The 13,761-nt window shown below is 49.6% G+C and overlaps 1 protein-coding gene across 5 annotated transcripts in view; it reads right to left on the bottom strand.

Moving 5' to 3' along the window:
* Positions 1-13,761, bottom strand: part of RANGAP1 (Ran GTPase activating protein 1) — a 56,698-nt gene that overhangs the window by 39,576 nt on the left and 3,361 nt on the right. The window contains exon 1 of one of the 5 annotated variants that reach the window (XM_034948551.3): positions 910-2,575. The exons of 1 other annotated variant lie outside the window; for it this stretch is intronic. The gene's annotated coding sequence lies outside the window, so the exon portion shown is untranslated. Of the gene's footprint in view, positions 1-289; positions 411-470; positions 877-909; positions 2,576-13,761 lie in introns of those variants that run through there. 3 more of the 5 variants (XM_034948547.3, XM_034948548.3, XM_034948550.3) reach the window with 3 other exon arrangements.

The raw sequence follows: 13,761 nt of genomic DNA on the forward strand, positions 1-13,761 counted from the left end.
AGCCCAGGAAGCCGAGGCTGCAGTTCAGCGGTGATCGTTCCACTACACTCCAGCCTGGGTGACAGAAGGAGACCCTGTCTCTAAAAAGATAAAAAAATTTAAAGAAAAACCAACAAAAAAATTAACCTGAAACCCCAGCATCTCTTGCAGTTCTGAGATGGGACAATTTGAGGGTAAAAGGTGGTGGTGAAGCCTCCAGATAGAATAGGGACAGAACTTCTCAGCTGAACGGGGGCCCATTCCTCAGTCCAAGAGAGAGCGAGACAGAGATGCACCCCTCCACACTCACTTTATAAACCAAGAAACTGGAGCACAGAAACGTAAATTGATTTGTCCAAGGTCAGCAAAGGGTCAGCGCCAGAGCAAAAGCAAAGGGTTAATAGAGAAACATCCTCTCCCCGTTCCGCAGCAACGTCAGAGACTTTCTGAGGTGAGATGCATGCTCCTGCAAAGCGTCAGCAGTGACTCACATAGATTCCAGGGACAGCGGCGCCAGCCCGGGGCCCCCGCGGGCGTGGGCCTGCTGGGAGGCGGCTCTGCGGGAGCGACGCGCGAATACAGGCCGCAATGACAGGCGGGCGGCGCAGGAGCCCCATCTGGAATCCCCGGCGGACTCGCACCGCCTCCGGTTGACAACAATGCTAATATGAGACGCCAGTGCTAGCAGCTGCAGGCTGAGCTGCTCTGGCGAGTCAGACGCCCTTTAAGCCTCAGTTTCCCCATTTGTGAAAGGAGCCAGCGCCGCTCAACAACCCCACTCCCACCGCCACCCCTGGGGCGCTCGGCCGTCGAAGGCTAAGTGAAGAAGGCCGAGGGGGCAGGCAGAAGGCGCACACGGGCGCCACGCCCTCCTCGCCCCGCACCCGTTCCAGGCAGGTGACGGGGAAAGGAAAGGGACCCTGACTCTACCGTAAACAGGCGGCGCCGCCGCGTGGGGGGAACCGAGCGCGCGCCTCCGCCCTGTGGGGCGGGGACGGATTTAGGGTCCGGGTCAGGCCGGGGTCGCCACCTCCGGATCCAGCGGTCCAGATGTCCAGCCGGCTAGTCTGTTAGCTCTCTCGAGCTCCCGGCCTCACGCGCTTCCAGCACCACCTGCTCTCCGCACCGCGGCGGATGATGGCGGAGGAGGAGGATTTTGAAAGCCGGCAGTTTCTTTGCTTCGATTTGATTTGTTCGAGGCCCCGGCCGGCTTGCCCTCGCCCCGCTCGCGCGGCCTCTCGGGTAGAGTAGTCCGGTTCCCCAGCTGGGAGCGCGATGGGGCGCGCACCGCGAACTACCCGTCCCATGGCGCACCGCGCGCAGAGCGTCCTCCACCGCCCTCCTCTTCGCCCTCCCCTGGCGGCTTCTGGCTCTTTCTCGCAGAGACCGCAGGGAGGTGTTCAGCCGGGAGCGCCCAGAGACTACAATTCCCAGAATGCGTTGCACCCAGGTCCCTCAGCTCTTCCGGAAAGGTTTTGTTCGCGTAACTTTGTTGATAACAGGTACTGCTGGCTGCTGGGTCTCTTGGGCAAGACACAGGTATCCATTTCCCGAAAGAAAAGACTCTTTTCCGTCCCATGAAACTGAAAGGGCATTCGAAGGCTTCCACATAAATATGCACAAATTACCTGATAATTAAAAAGGGGAAATAGTAACTATCGTAGAGAAGCTCCGCCGACACCACTTGAACGGCCACGTTAACATCAACAGCAGGACAAGCTGACATTTCATCGCACGCTTTCTGTGTGATGCACTGAGAAAAACACGGCGTCACCGTCCGGTCTATAATGCATGACCTTAGTCTAATCATGAGAAACCCAAGCTGAGGGACATGGTACAGAATAACTGATCTGTACCCTTCCGGAAATGTCTGTATTATGTAAGACAAAGAAAAACTGAGGAACTGTTGCCGATTACAGGAAACGAAAAAGACAACTGAATGCAAGACATGGTCCTGGATCGGATCCTGGGTGGGGATTGCTATAAAGGACAATACTGAAACAGCAAAACTTGACTATATTAGATAATAGTATTGTATCAATGTTAAATTTATTAATTTTGATTATGGTACAGGGTTATGTAAGAACTGCCCTTGTTCTTGGAAAAAAATGCTGAAATAATTAGGGACAAAAAGGACATGATGTCTGCAACCTTTATGGTTAAAAGAAATATACCTATACATATACATAGAGAAAGCAGAGACACAAATGTGGCAAAATGTTAATCAGTTAATCTGGTTGAAGAATATGGGAGTTCTTTGAACATTTTTGCAACTTTTCTGTAGGTGTGAATTTAAGCATAAAAACACAAACAGCGTTTTTTGGTTTTTTTTTTTTGAGATGGAGTTTCACTCTTGTTGCCCATCTTGGCCTCCCAAAGTGTTGGGATTATAGGCGAGAGAGTGTGAGACCAGCCTGGGCAACATGGTCAAACCCTGTCTTGACAAAAAATACAAAAATTAGTTGGACGTGATGGTGCAAGCCTGTAGTCTCAGCTAAGGGCCTGAGGGAGGAGGATCTGGAGCCTGGGAGCTTGAGGCTGCAGTGAGCCGTGATTGCACCACTGCATTTCAGCCCTGGCGACAGAGCAAGACCTTGTCTCAAAAACTGAAAAAAGAAAAAAAAAAGTTAAACAGATCATGCAGGCTGGGCGCAGTGGCTCACACCTGTAATCCCAGCACTTTGGGAGGCCGAGGCAGGCGGATCACCTGAGGTCAGGAGTTTGAAACCAGCCTGACCAACATGGGGAGAAACCCCGTCTCTACTAAAAATACAAAATTAGCTGGGCATGGTGACGCATGCCTGGAATCCCAGCTACTCGGGAGGCTGAGGCAGAAGAATCGCTTGAACCTGGGAGGCGGAGGTTGCAGTGAGCCGAGACGCACCATTGCACTCCAGCCTGGGCAACAAGAGCGAAACTCCGTCTCTAAATAAATAAATAAATAAGTAAATTAACAGATCATGCCATATCCTTTTACACACAGCTCATTTAATCTTCACCACCACAAGGGAAGTGGGCATCATTACCACCCTTCCCAGCACAGAGATGAGAAAACTGAAGCTCTAGACAGAGTGTAACTGTCCCAGTTCTCAAAGTTCCTGAGATGTGGATCCTCTTTCCACCTTCCCTCTCCTTTTTACCTACAAGGCCCATGTCAAATGCTACTTCATGAGTCTCTCCCTCCTGCAGGTGCCCACAGCAAGATGCAAAGCCCCACAGCAGTTGGCCTGGGGCTCTGGGGCTCTTTGACAGAGTTAACACTGTTCTTGGCAGTTTCCTCCTCAGCCTGGGAGGTTCTCCAGAGCAGATGCTGTATTCATCTGGGCAGTATCTTCTCTGGGCCCGGCCTGTCATAGGTGCTTCAGGTTTCCCCATTTGAACCAGATACCAGTCGGGTTACCGGATGTTTGCTTAAAATGAGTCATAGGCTTCCTGCTATTCCTGTGCTGCTTCCAGCTAGGACTGATCAAATCAGTCTGGATTTTCCTTGGGGTGATCCGCAGGCTCCCTTTTCCAATTTTACTTCTTGAGACTTTCCTTGGCCCTCACACAGAGACCTCCCAAAGGGAAGAGGAAGGTGGGCAGGGGAACATCTTAGCTGATCCCGTCCTCATCCAGCTGATAGGACATTGGGTTTTCAGAACTGGAAGGGAATTCTTAGACAACAGAAATTCAGTGGCCTTCAAGGACCTGGGAGGTAACAGGAAGTCATGGGGCTTGGCAGGGCTTGGTGGGGCTTGGGGGGACTCGTGGGGAGTTAGAGAGTGGATGTTCTGCCTGAAGGTGTTCACATTCGAAGCTAAAAATCACAAACTCAGCCTGACAGCACCCCCTAGCAATCTGGATTCTGTCACTCCTATATCCTGATTTTTTTTTTTTTTTGAGATGGAGTTTCACTCTGTTGCTCAGGCTGGAGTACAGTGGTGCGATCTCAGCTCACTGCAACCTCTGCCTCCCAGGTTCAAGTGATTCTTCTGCCTCAGCCTCCCGAGTAGCTGGGACTACAGGTGCACGCCACCACGCCCAGCTAATTTTTGTATTTTTAGTAGAGACAGGGTTTCACCATATTGGCCAGGATGGTCTCAAACTCCTGACCTGGTGATCCACTTACGTTGGCCTCCCAAAGTGCTGGGAGTACAGTACAGGCGTGAGCCACCGTGGCCGGCCTCCTGAATCTATCTTAAACCTCTTTACAAATGGGGAGACTGGGGTTTGAAAAGGAACAGGGGGTTTGCCCAAGGGTGCCCAGTGAGTCAGAAGAATCAAGAATCATCACTGTTTCTGGCCGGGCACAGTGGCTCATGCCTGTAATCCCAGCACTTCGGGAGGGCGAGGCAGGTGGATCATCCGACGTCAGGAATTCAAGACCAGCCTGGCCAACATGGTGAAACCCTGTCTCTACTAAAAATACAAAAAATTAGCTGGGCATGGTGGCGGACGCCTGTAATCCCAGCTACTCGGGAGGCTGGGGCAGGAGAATCTCTTGAACCCAAGAGGCGGAGGTTGCAGTGAGCCGAGATCACGCCATTGCACTCCAACCTAGGCAACAAGAGCAAAATTCTGCCTCAAAAAAAAGAATCATCACTGTTTCCAAGCAACACACTTATCTTCTCTCTTTCTCCTTCCAGCCCTTTCTCCAGCTTTCTCTCTTTCAAGTTATCACCTGAGAGCTAGTCTGCCTGGCCCAAGAAGTGTAATCATAGCCTTTGACAGATGGATAGTGTCATCCAAGACTATCTTGTTCCTTATTTCAACAAATGAAGAACTAAGGCCCAAGTTACAGTGTGACTTACACATGAGACAAGGCTGGGCATGGTGGCTCACAACCAGCTGTAATGCCAGCACTGTGGGAGGCCAAGGCAGGAAGATTGCTAAAGCCCAGGATTTGAGACCAGTCTGGGCAATATAGTGAGACTCTGTCTCTACTAAAAACAATTAGCCAGGCATGGTGGTACATATTTGGAGTCCCAGCTACTAGGGAGGCTGATGCAGGAGGATCCTTGAGCCCAGAACGTGGAGGTTGGTTGCAGTGAGCCATGATCAGGCCACTGCACTCCAGCCTGAATGATAGAACAAGACCCTGTCTCAAAGAAAAAAAAGAGAGAGAGAGAGAGAGAAAGAGAATAGAAGACAGGTCTCTAGGGTCCTTTTCTATTATTATTATTACTTTTTTTTTTTTTTGAGATGGAGTCTCACTCTGTCACCCAGGCTGGAGTGCAATGGCACGATCAAGGCTCACTGTAACCTCTGCCTCCCGGGTTCAAACGATTCTCCTGCCTAAGACTCCCGAGTAGCTGGGATTACAGGTTCCCACCACCATGCCCAGCTTATTTTTGCATTTTTAGTAGAGATGGGGTTTCACTGTGTTGGCCAGGCTAGTCTCAAACTCTTGACTCAGGTGATCCACCCACCTTGGCTTCCCAAAGTGCTGGGATTACAGGTGTGAGCCACCATTTCCGGCCTTCTAGGGTTGTTTTCAACATATACACTTCACTTGTGAGTGCGAGGTGAGTTTAAGGGGGAATCAGGAGAAGCAGAGAGTGTTCCAGGCCTTTCTCTGTTGTGCAGCCTTTTTTTGTTGTTTTTGTAAAGAATGTTTCAAAGACAAAAGCAGGCTGCCTCTGATTAGTCTGGTTTACTTAACTGAGTGTTTTAAATTCCATTCTGGTGCCTGAAAACGAACTTAATTGCCAATTGTAAATGGAATAAATAATAATATTTATGTTGGATTCCTGAAAACAGACCAAGGCTGCTGACTTGCCATTTAGTCAGATCAAAAACAAATGGCTAAAGTATGCCAGACATGTGAGGAATGTGGAGGGAAATTCCCAACACCCAATGGGGTGCTCGCCTGCAGCCCCTGGAGAGAGATGGGTCAGCCCACCTGCAGGGCAAGGCAGCCTCCCCCAGGGTCCCCTCCACTGGTGGGAGTGGGTTGGCTGCATCATCTATGAAGGACAGTCGAACCACATGTTTCTCAGGACACAAACCAAGGGCATCCCACTAGAGCAAACTATTTAACCTTGATAAATAACCATCATTAAAATAATTCATTTGTTCTACAAATAGTTATCAAACATCTATGTTCCAATAGGCACTGTTCCAGCTCCTGAAAAATCCAGTGATGAAAGAGATTGAAAAGGATGGTGTCTATGGAGGAGTTTTAAATTCTGCTCTAATGTTTATGGAGGATTTCCCGGTACCAAATGGTTTCTGGCAGATTATCTTCTCTTTTAATAATTCCTTCATCGGCCGGGTGCGGTGGCTCCCGCCTGTAATCCCAGCACTTTGGGAGGCCGAGGTGGGCAGATCACGAGGTCAGGAGTTCAAGACCAGCCTGACCAATATGGTGAAACCCTGTCTCTACTAAAAATACAAAAAAATTAGCCAGGCACTGTGGCACGTGCCTGTGGTCCCAGCTACTTGGGAGGCCTAGGCAGGAGAATCACTTGAACCTAGGAGGTGGAGGTTGCAGTGAGCCCAGATCACGCCACTGCACTCCAGCCGGATCAACAGAGTGAGACTCCATCTTAAAAAAAAAAAAAAAAAAAAAAAGGCTGGGCGCAATGGCTCACGCCTGTAATCCCAGCACTTTGGGGGGCCGAGGCGGGTGGATCACGAGGTCAGGAGATCGAGACCATCCTGGCTAACACGGTGAAACCCCGTCTCTACTAAAAAAATACAAAAAAATTAGCCGGGCGTGATGGCGGGCATCTGTAGTCCCAGCTACTCGGGAGGCTGAGGCAGGAGAATGGCGTGAACCCAGGAGGCAGAGCTTGTAGTGAGCCGAGATCGCGCCACTGCACTCCAGCCTGGGTGACAGAGGGTGACTCCTCTCAAAAAAAAAAAAAAAAAAAAAAAAAAAATTATACAAAAAGTTAACCAGCACGGTGATGCACACCTGTAATCCCAGCTACTCAGGAGACTGACGGGGTAGGATTGCTTGAGCCCAGGAGTTGAAGGCTGCAGCGAGCTGTGATCTCACCACTGCGCTTCAGCCTAGGCAACGGAGGGAGACCCTGTCTCAAAAGTAAATAAATAAATAAATAAAATGAAAACTGTCAATAATCTGTTTAGATTAGTATAAATGCAAAAGAGCATTAAGAAATAATTTTTAGGCTGGGCGCAGTGCCTCACGCCTGTAATCCCAGCACTTTGGGAGGCCGAGGTGGGCGGATCACAGGTCAGGAGATCGAAACCATCCTGGCTCACACGGTGAAACCCCATCTCTACTAAAACTACAAAAAAATTAGTCGAATGTGGTGGCGGGCGCCTGTAGTCCCAGCTACTTGGGAGGCTGAGGCAGGAGAATGGCAAGAACCCGGGAGGCAGAGCTTGCAGTAAGCTTCGAGATCGCGCCACTGCACTCCAGCCTGGGCGACAGAGCAAGACTCTGTCTCAAAAAAAAAAAAAAAAAAAGAAATAATTTTTAAAATACTTGGTTTTTAAAAAAAATTCCTTTTTCTCTTTTTGTGGATATGGGGTCTCACTATGTTGCCCAGGCTAGTTAGTCTCAAACTCCTGGGATCAAGCAATGCTCCTGCCTCAGCTTCCCAAAGTGCCGGGATTATAGGCATGAGCCACCGTGCCTGGCCCACCTAACTTTTCGTTAAAAACAAACAAACAAACAAACAAGGCTGGGTGAGGTGGCTCATGCCTGTAATCCCAGCACTCTGGGAGGCCGAGGTGAGTGGATCACCTGAGGTCAGGAGTTCAAGACCAGTCTGGCCAACATGGTGAAACCCCATCTCTACTAAAAATATAAAAATTAGCCGGGTGTGGTGGCACATGCCTATAATCCCAGCAACTCAGGAGGGTGAGGCAGGAGAATCTCTTAAACCCAGGAGGTGGATGTTGAAGTGAGCCGAGATTGTGCCACTACACTCTAGCCTGGGTGACAGAGTGAGATTCCATCTCCAAAAAAAAAAAAAAAAACACACACACATATATCAATGCTATGCATATAATAACTCAGTCCTTGCAGTGACCCTATATTAGACTTCTCCAGATAAACAGAATCAGCAGGAGATATATGTACATATGAGAGAGAGACACACACACAAAGTGATTTATTTTAAGGAATTGGCTCATGTAAGTATGAAGACTGAGAAGTCCTAAGATCTACAGTCAGCAGGCTAGAGAGCCAGGAAGAGCTGATGGTTCAGGTCAAATCCAAAGGCAGGGAAAAAATTAATGTCCCGACTGGGCACAGTGGCTTAGGCCTATAATCCTAGCACTTTGGGAGGCCGAGGCGGACAGGTCACTTGAGATCAGGAGTTCAAGGCCAACCTGGTAAATACGGTGAAAACCGTTACTACCAAAAATACAAACATTAGCTGGGTGTGGTGGCGCATATCTGTAGCCCCAGCTACTTGGAAAGCTGAGGCAGGAGAATCACTTGAACTCCTGCGAGGTGGAGGTTGCAGTGAGCTGAGATAGCACCACTACACTCCTGCCTGGACAACAGAGCAAGACTCCCTCTCAAAAAAAAGAAAACAAAAGTCAATGTCCCAGCTTGAAGGCCATCATGGAGGAGGAATTCTCTCTTCTTTGCAGGAGAGTCAGCTTTTTTGTTCTATTCAGGTCATCAACTGGTTGGATGAGGCCCATCCACCTTAGGGAGGACAATCAGCTTTACTCAGTTTATAGATTTAAATATTAAACTCATCTGGAAACACCCCCACAAAAGTACCCAGAGTGTTTGACCAAATATCTGGGCACCCTGTGGCCCAGGCAAGTGGACACATCATGAGCCATCACAGACCCTTTCAGTTGGGTACAGTACTTTTTTTTTTTTCAAGACAGCCTCTTGCTCTGTCATCCAGGCTGGAGTGCAGTGATGAAGCCATGGCTCACTGCTGCCTCCACCTTCTTGGCTCAAGGATCCTCCGCTTTGAGGATTCTGGGCTCACCCTCCTGAATAGCTGGGGACTACACGCACATGTCACCACACCTGGCTTTTTTTTTTTTTTTGAGACCGAGTCTTGCTCTATCGCCCAAGCTGGAGTGCAGTTGTGTGATCTTGGCTCACTCCAACCTCTGCCTCCCAGGTTCAAGCCATCCTCCTGCCTCAGCCTCCAGAGCAGCTGGGACTACAGGTGCACACCACCACGCCCAGCTAATTTTTTTTTTTTCTTTTTTTGAGATGGAGTCTCGCTCTTGTCACCCAGGCAGGAGTGCAGTGGAACGATCTCGGCTCACTACAATGTCCGCCTCCTGGGTTCAAGCGTTTCTTGTTACTCAGCCTCAAGTAGCTGGGATCACAGGCGCCCGTGACCACGCCTGGCTGATATTTGTATTTTTAGTAGAGACAGGGTTTCCCCATGTTGGCCAGGCTGGTCTCGAACTCCCTACCTCAGGTGATCCACCCACCTCTGCCTCCCAAAGTGCTGGGATTACAGGCATGAGCCACCGTGCCTGGCCACGCCCAGCTAATTTTTGTATTTTTAGTAGAGACAGGGTTTCACCATATTGGCTAGGCTGGTCTTGAACTCCTGACCTCGTGACCCACCCGCCTTGGCCTCCCAAAGTGCTGGGATTACAGGCATGAGCCACCGCGCCTGGCCACACCTGGCTAATTTTTTGTTGTTGTTGTTGTTGTTTTGAGACTGAGTCTCGCTCTGTTGCCCAGGCTGGAGTGCAATGGCGTGATCTCGGCTCACTGCAACCTCCACCTCCCAGGTTCAAGCGATTCTCCTGCCTTAGCCTCCTGAGGAGCTGGGATTACAGGTGCGTGCCACCACACCTGGCTAATTTTTGTATTTTTCGTAGAGATGGGGTTTCAACATGTTGGTCAGGCTGGTCTCAAGCTCCTGACCTCAGGTGATCCACCCACCTTGGCCTCCCAAAATTCTGGGATTACAGGGCTGAGCCACCACGCCCGGCCTCGGCCTCCCAAAGTGCTGGGATTACGGGCATTAGCCACCACACCTGGCCAATTTTTTGTATTTTTTGCAGAGTTAGGGTTTTGTCATGTTGCCCAGGCTGGTCTCAAACTCCTGGGCTCAAGCGATCTGCCCACCTCGGCCTCCTAGTGTTGGGATTTTGGGTGTACCCCATCGAGTACAGTACTCATATTACCCCCATCTTAGTCACCTCAGGCTGCTATGACAGATACCATAGACTGGATGGCTTAAGCAGTAGAAATTTATTTCTCACTGATCTGGGGGCTGGAAGTCCACAACCAGGGTCCCAGCATGGTCAGGTTGTTGGTGAGGGCCGCCTTCCTGGTTTATAGATGGCTGCTTTCTTGCTGTATCCTCACCTGGCAGAGAGAGAGATAATCTCCCCAGTGTCTCTTATAAGAGCACTAATTCCGTTCATCAGGGCTTCATTTTCATGACCTAATTATCTCCCAAAGGCCCCACCTCCTAATACCATCAAATCAGGGATTAGAGATTCAACATATGAATTTTTTTTTTTTTTTTTGAGATGGAGTCTCGCTCTGTCGCCCAGGCTGGAATGCAGTGGCACGATCTCGGCTCACTGTAACCTCTACTTCCCAGGTTCAAGCCATTCTCCTGCCTCAGCCTCCCGAGTAGCTGGGACTACAGGCGCCCGCCACCATGCCTGGCTAATTTTTTGTATTTTTAGTAGAGATGGGGTTTCACCGTGTTAGCTGGGATGGTCTCGATCTCCTGACCTTGTGATCCACCAGCCTCGGCCTCCCAAAGTGCTAGGATTACAGGCGTGAGCCACCGCACCCGGCCTAATTTTTGTATTTTTTTGTAGAGACAGGGTTTCACTATGTTAGCCGTGCTGGTCTCGAACTCCTAACCTTAGGTGATCCACCTACCTTGGCGTCCCAAAGTGCTAGGATTTCAGATGTGAGCCACCGTGCCGAGCTACAGGGTTTTTGAGAGGGTAAAAGAATCAACATATGCAAAGTGTTTGGCTCATAGTAAAGAAGCGGTGGCTGTTACTGCTATTTCAGCTTTAACATGGGGACATAGAGCACACTGTGACAACATGGGACTGACAACATGGGGCTTCCCAGAAAACCTACCGATGCCAGCCTCCTGGCCCTTTTCTTTTTTTTTCTTTTTTTGAGACAGAGTCTCACTCTGTCGCCCAGGCTGGAGTGCAGTGGCATGATCCCGGCTCACTGCAAGCTACGCCTCCCGGATTCACGCCATTCTCCTGTCTCAGCCTCCTGTGTAGCTGGGACTACAGGCTCCCGACACCACGCCCAGCTTATTTTTTGTATTTTTAGTAGAGATGGGGTTTCACCGTGTTAGCCAGGATGGTCTCGATCTCCTGACCTCATGATCCGCCCGCCTCAACCTCCCAAAGTGCTGGGATTATAGGCGTGAGCTACTGCGCCCGGCCTCCTCCTGGCCCTTTTCTCCAAAGCATCCTCACCTCTGGTTGGGGTCTTGTAATAAAGACCCCTTTACCATCTTAGGCAGCCCAAACAATTGAACAAGTTGGTACCAACTTGAAGAGATAAGAGGCTGGTGTCCTGCTGAATCCCCCTTGAATGATGGACAGTCCTCTTCAAGAATATGTGTTCATTATTTCACCAGCAACTTGGGGTGGTGGAATCACCAGACCATTTGCCATCTAGTTCACTTGAGGCAAAATGCAGCAATCCAACTGGCCTCAGCATCCTCATCGATGAAATGAGAGTGATAATAACCATGGTGGTAAATGTGATAAGTTGTCAAGGGTGTTTCATTGTAAATTGCCTAGGGGGTATTGGGAACTCACACACAAACACACACACACACACACACACACACACACACACACACATATATTTATGGAGACAGTTTTGCTCTTGTTGCCCAGGCTAGAGTACAATGGTGCAATCTTGGCTCACTGCAACCTCCACCTCATGGGTTCAAGCGATTCTCCTGCCTCAGCCTCCTGAGTAGCTGGGATTACAGATGCCCGCCACCACACCCAGCTAATTTTTGTATTTTTAGTAGAGATGGGGTTTCACCACGTTGGCCACGATGGTCTCGAACTCCTGACCTCAGGTGATTTGCCCGCCTCAGCCTCCCAAAGTGCTGGGATTACAGGCGTGAGCCACCATGCCCGGCCTGACATTTATATTTATTCAGCCTTCACTACATGGTTTACAGGCATTATTCATTATAATCCACACCCCCGCCGCCTTTTTTTTTTTTTTTAGACGGAGTCTTTCTTTGTCGCCTAGGCTGAAGTGCAGTGGTGCAATCTCGGCTCACTGCAACCTCCTCTTCCAGGGTTCAAGGGATTCTCCTGCCTCAGCTTCCTGAGTAGCTGAGACTACAGGCGCACATCACCATGCCTGGATAATTTTTGTATTTTTAGTAGAGACAGGGTTTCACCATGTTGGCCAGGCTGGTCTCTAACTCCTGACTCAAGCAAGCCTCGCGCCTTGGCCTCCCAAAGTGCTGGGATTATAGGTATGAGCCACCGCGCCCATATTTCATGAAAATCCTTAAATCAAACTTTATGTGGATTCAGTTTCCTTATCTTTATCTTACAAATGAAGAAACTGATGCTGCTAGATTGCCAGGGTCACATAGCTAGCGATTGGCAGGGCTGGGGACCTTGGTCTTCCTAATGTCTTCGTGACATAAGAACCACACCATCCAGCCTCCCTAAATCGCCAGGCGCAGCCTCTCACTGCCTCTAGCCCATGATCTTGTGTCTATCCCATGATCTTGCGTCTATCGCAGGTGTCTTAAGGGTTGATTTCCCATTAAACAGCAGAGATGTCTGATGGCCACTGAACTCTGTTTTCAGATCTGGACAAAAGCATCTACCTTCTTCATGCCAGAGACTTTCTTTTTTTTTTTTTCTTTTTTTTTTGGCAGGGTCTTGCTCTGTCACCTAGGCTAGAGTGCAGTGGCCCAATCACGGCTCACTGCAGCCTCAGTCTCCTGGGCTCAAGCGAGCCTCCCACCTCAGCCTCCTAAGTAGCTGGAACCACACACACGTCACCACACCTCATTAATTTTTTGATTTTTTTGTAGAGATAGGACCTCACAGGCCGGGCGTGGTGGCTCATGCCTGTAATCCCAGCACTTTGGGAGGCCAAGATGGGTGGATCATTTGAGGCCAGGAGTTCAAGACCAGCCTGGCTGACATTGCAAAACTCCATCTCCATTTTAAAAAATACAAAAAGATTAGCTGGGCAGGGTGGCACATTCCTGTAACCCCAGCTACTCAGGAGGCTGTGGCATGAGAATCGCTTGAACCCAGGAGGCAGAGGTTGCAGTGATCCAGGATTGTGCCACTGTACTCCAGCCTGGGTGACAAAGTGAGACCTTGCTCAAAAAAAAAAAAAAAAAGATGGAATCTCACTGTGTTGCCACGGCTGGTCTAGAATTCCTGAGCTCAAGGAATCCTCCTACCTCAGCCTCCTGAAGTGCTGGGATTGCAGCTGTCAGCCACCACGCACAGCTGAAGTTGTCTTTTTGTTTGTTGATCTCAGAGTAGTGAGGAGGGAGAAAGCACCCAGAGAAGGAAGAGTCTGAGAGCTTCTGCAGGTTCAGATGCATTTTGTTCCCCTTTAAAGTCTCCCTTAAAGCAGAGACAGAGGAAAGCGTGGGAGGCCATGTAAAGCACACAGACTCTGGAGACAGAACTGCTACCTTGGGCAAGTCACTTCATTCTGAGCTTCAGTTTCTCATCTGTAAAATGGGCATGATGAAACCAATCTTCCAGGATTACTGTGAGAATTAAATAGGTAAATGCAGACTGTGTGCAGTGGCTCACACCTATAATCCCAGCACTTTGGGAGGCCGAGGCAGGAGGATCACTTGAGTCCAGGAGTTGGAGACCAGCCTG

This window comes from Pan paniscus, chromosome 23, assembly GCF_029289425.2.
Source record: "Pan paniscus chromosome 23, NHGRI_mPanPan1-v2.0_pri, whole genome shotgun sequence".
Classification (NCBI taxonomy): Eukaryota; Metazoa; Chordata; class Mammalia; order Primates; family Hominidae; genus Pan; species Pan paniscus.